The sequence below is a fragment of the Macrobrachium nipponense genome, chromosome 2 (assembly GCF_015104395.2).
Source record: "Macrobrachium nipponense isolate FS-2020 chromosome 2, ASM1510439v2, whole genome shotgun sequence".
Taxonomy (NCBI): domain Eukaryota; kingdom Metazoa; phylum Arthropoda; class Malacostraca; order Decapoda; family Palaemonidae; genus Macrobrachium; species Macrobrachium nipponense.
In genome coordinates, this window is record NC_087201.1 from 44665352 (window position 1) to 44670850 (window position 5499).

A 5499-nucleotide genomic window follows, 5' to 3' on the forward strand; every position below is an offset into this window, starting at 1 on the left:
TAAAGACAAATTTATTATTAACCACAGTACACTCTTAACCTCTCGATTTCTTCACACTTTTAGGATACGCTTGTTACTACAAAGGCTAAGATCCAAACAAAGATTCAAAATACATATATAAATTATTTGCTAAAATAAATTAGTATATAATATATATAGATATATATAATATAATATATATATATATTATAGTATATATATATATAATATATATATATATATATATATATATATATATATATACTTATTATTATTATATATATTTATATGTGTGTGTGTGTGCGTGCAAATACGAGTGTCTTAATTTAGCCCTGTGCCTTTTACTCCTCTATCAATAACCTATTTTATATAGGATTAATATAAACATATATTTATGGGAACTTGATTTAAATGTTTAGGCACAGGTAAATTTGTAAGTATAAGGATATTTGTAAATCTGTAACGTAAAGTGTTTTTGTGAATGTCCCATACCAGATAGCCACACGAAATGTGGCTTCTGGAGATGACTCACCATACTACAGGTGTACTGCACACCTGCGAACACCACAGGTGTTTGGGCTTGTGGATGGTTTTGGAGCTGGACTGTTAAGCAATCACTTCTCTCTCTCTCTCTCTCTCTCTCTCTCTCTCTCTCTCTCTCTCGAGAGAGAGAGAGAGAGAGAGAGAGAGAGAGAGATGGAGAGAGAACATAATTTTAGAAATGTATTCACCCGTTCCATGTTAGGCATGTATTATTTCGCTCTTTTTACCTCGTAGCTCAACTAGCAGCTTTTTCTATAAAGTGAATGAAAAGCGTTCGATCCCTGAACCAGACTGGAAGGATCAACACACACACACACGAAAGATCTTGCAGAAACTCCGTTGTTTATTTTTCCTTCGTGGCTTATACCTTTATAATATATATATATATATATATATATATATATATATATATATATATATATATATAGATATATATAATAATATAGACGCATATAAAGAAAGTTTTTACTGTAATACATTTATATACGTATATATATATATATTATATAATATATATATATATAAAATACTATGTACAAATATACGTATATTTATGTGTATGTATATGAGAGAGAGAGAGAGAGAGAGAGAGAGAGAGAGAGAGAGAGAGAGAGAATGAAAAGTTCTTATACAGAGAATAGTGACTTCTATTCGTAACACAATGTTATTTAAGTACGAATGGTACACTGAAGATTCTAAATAAAATAGGAACAGAGAACTTCTCGAAGATCGAGAATTTCTTCATTGAAGGAGGGAGGAGGTGTAGATGGCGAGGGAGGCAGGACTTGTTCGTTTCCTTCAACGAGATTTTAAGCGAAACAACAACACAGTGTGTCTCCAGGACGCCGTTTAAACATAGTATATCATTAAAACGGGAGGACCTCGACGAGATGATCCTCACCCCACTTGGCAAAACCTTTCTCAAGAATGCGACCTGAGGAAAATAAAAAGGAGGAAAGAGAAAACAAGAAGATATGAGGAATTTCTCTCTCTCTCTCTCTCTCTCTCTCTTCTCTCACACACACACAGCTGATATAACACAGCATAGTTTTACTTCCCCTCCCAGGTGCAAACGGTTGGTTGTGGCGGACATGTTTGTTTTTCGAAACCCCAAATACGAACCATTCCACAGACAGGTTTGGTTTACGTAGTTTTGAACACGATAGTCGAAACACCAGTTAGTTGTTTAAAAAAAAAATGCGTGAAGTATTGTAGTAGACTAGTATGTAGTTATGCGCAAGGTATATATACCTTAGTTTTGCATTTTCCAAATGGTCGTACGTAATCTTATATATAAAGCTGATGGTCGGACTATGTATGTATGTATGTATATTAGCTATAGACGGCGAAACTACTGGACCGAATTGAACCAAAGTCAGATGAAAAATAACGATGATGATATGATTCAAACAATGGCTGCCTACAGTTGCCCGCCACCAGGCGCTAGCTGGCAGAGCCGGCTAGTATTGTATAAATGTACGATATTGACCATTACTGAGACTTGTATATTGTTGATGGCATACAGACGACACAGTTCTTGTAAAATACTTTTATTTTTGATTTTCAAAAAAGAAAACTATTGAGATGCTATGTGGGTGTCTTACCGCACTTTTTCGGTCCACCCTCGGATCTTAAAAACAATTGAGGCTAGTGGGCTGCAAATTGGTATGCTGATCATCCACCCTCCAATCATCGAACATACCAAATTGCAGTTCTCTAGCCTCAGTATTTTTTTTTATTTTATTTAATGTTAAAGTTAGCCTTAATCGTGCGTCTGCCAACGATATAGGCCAAGCCACCATCGAGCCGTGGTTAACGTTTCATGATCTTCTGCTCATACAGCATTATACCGAGATCACCAAAAAATAGATCTATTTTCGGTGGCCGTGTTTATACGATGTACAGAAAACTCTATTGCGCCGAAGAAAATGCGAAGCATTTTTTACTTGTTTTCATTTGTCAACAGGTGCTGCCGAGAAGGGACGGCAGTGGACAAAACGTAACTGTGTTTTCACATCATTCCATCCTGTGCTGAATTCCTCCTCATCCCGTAACGGCTTCCATAAACTTGTCATCATCAGCCCGTTGACTGTCTTCATATTCATGGCGCCATTTTCCTATAATCTCGCCCGTTCTTTAAATGTGACGATGATTCTAGCACGCTACCGGGCTTCTGGTATAGGCCTAGTCTTCGACCTTTTTGTGGCGAGTCTTTAGTATCAAACTTTTATTTATTTTCTGAGGGCTGATTGGAGTAACACGTTCGGTTACAAGTGCGCGAAAATAATTGCTGTAATCATCTGTGGAAACGGTGACTGCGTTTTGTTGCTATGTAAATTAAATCTTCCACCTCATTGTAAAAAATACTCTAATTTGTTTTTGTGACCAAGCAGACAGAGGATCTTTTTCGTGTCGTCGCTCAAATCTTGTAAATTTGATTTACTTCGTGTATAGAATATATTATATATATAATATATATATATATATATATATACTATATATATATATATATATTATAATATATATAGTGTGTGTGTGTGTGTGTGTTTTTTGTGCGTGTGTAACTGATTCACGAAAGTTTGGTACGTGATAAATGCATAATTAAAGGTATAAGCCACGTGCAATCTGGCAAGAGCTTAGAAGTAAGAATCAAACAGCATGCGGCCCTTCCTTGTCCTCTCAGTTTCTCATGAATGTCAGTCAGTCTGCTAAGTAAAGGACGTTGAGTCGAAAGATCTTGCACCTACTCAAGTGTTTCACTTTCCTTTGTGGCTTATACCTATATATATCTATATATATTATCTAGTATATATAACTATATATATATATATATATATATATATATATATATATATATATATATACCACATACACACACACACACACACACACACACACACACATATATATATATATTATATATATAATATATATATATATATATATATATAATATAATAAAGGTATATATACCCTTGTCCCCGTTCCTGAACGTGAGCCCAATTGAAAATTGGTTTGTTGGACACGGTAAAGTTAGCAGTAATTAAAATCTGAAGTGAGTCGTAATGTTTATTATTTTAGGTATGAAATTCTGTTTAAGTGTCTGTATTCGTTCCCTATTCCAGAGTTCCATAGGAATATTGTAGGATCTGTGTGTCTGCAGGATTTGTAACATGGGTAGTTTAGTTTTAAATTCCTCGTGATAGGTTCGATTCCCCGTTCTGCCAACGTGGAAGCAGATGAATTTATTTCTGGTGATTAGAAATTCAGTTTTCGATATAATGTGGTTCGGATCCCACAATAAGCTGTAGGTTTCGTTGCTACGTAACCAATTGGTTCCTAGCCACGTAAAAATATCTAATCCTTCGGGCCAGCCCTAAGAAAGCTGTTAATCGTAATAGAAAATACAGATCTGCAATTCTGAAATATAAAAACATGAACTATTTCATAAACGGTTAGAATTATAATGTTAATGGCATACTTTAATCATTGTTCTCATCTCCGAATTTTGACTGAAACCATGAACAGTTCTAATTTAAAACAATGAAATGTGAAGTAGATGCTGCGCTCATGTTATGCATCATATTCTGTTCCTCCTGACAATTACGAAGGTGGAGATTATCATCCACTCTAGAAACAAAAGTGGATCTTGATGCGGGGGAAAGCCCCGAAAGCTCGCCGTTGTCAGCGCACTGACTCCCCCAATGTAAATATGGATAGATAAGCTAATAGTAAAACGGAAATCTATAAATATAAAACTATGTTGGGTCCCTTCCCATGTGGGTATAGAGGGTAATGAGTTGGTTGATAAAAAAGCTAAAAAGGCAGTAAAAAAGGAATCGATCAAAAAAATACAAATATCTTACAATGACATTAAAACAACAATAAATGAATACTGTCACTCAAAATTGGAAAAAGAATGGCTAAAATTAAATCATAAATTAAAGCATATAAAATGTTCTGTAAAATCTTGGAATGGACAACAATGTCAAAGAAGGGAAGATGTCATAGTACAAGATTAAGAATAGGACATACATACTTTACACACAAATACTTTGCTGCAAGGCGAGGAAAGACAGGTCCCTTACTGTGACCACTGTCCTACTCTTGTCACAGTCTGTCATCTGCTGACGGAATGCCGTGAATTCGAAAGAAAACAAAGATCCAATAACATATATAATATACTATTTAAAGAACTATTGGGAGAAAATGTCCCACTTCAAAATATAATGAATGATCTCAAAGAAATAAACCTGTATTATATGATTTAACACATCTTATAATTTCATAGTTACATAGTAAGCGCAGAATGGCCTTTGCTGCCCCAGTGCTTGGTGTTACACCTGAAAATTATAAAACCAACCAACCAACCAACCCCAATGTAAATAAAGTGACTATATATATATATATTATATATATATAATATATATATATATATATATATATATAATGTGTGTGTGTTTATACCTTACATATCTATATACACGCATACATACTATATATATATATATATATATATTATATATATATATATATATATATATATATATATATTATTGTATATATATGATATATATGTATATATATATATATATATATTATATATATATATATATATATATATATATATATATATATACAGTGGTTTTGTATGTATGTATGTATGCATTCTGTTTACTTCTAACTCTCATTTGATTTCATTTGGGTAACTGGATTTGCATCTCTGCAAAATTTTGCGTATTATCAAATTCAAGATGCAACATGGGAGTAGGAAATCACTCTGTACAAACATGACTGTATTTTTGCTTAGAGTAACGTTCGGCAAAGACAGAGGCAGTTTTCAGTTTGATAATTCGGTTATCGCAGCGTTTCAGTTTTAGTAAAATTTTCGTTTATTTATTTTTTTATCTGAGTTTTATAATATGCCATTTGGGATATACTTGTTAATTTACTTTAGAAGAATTATACAGAGTATCGT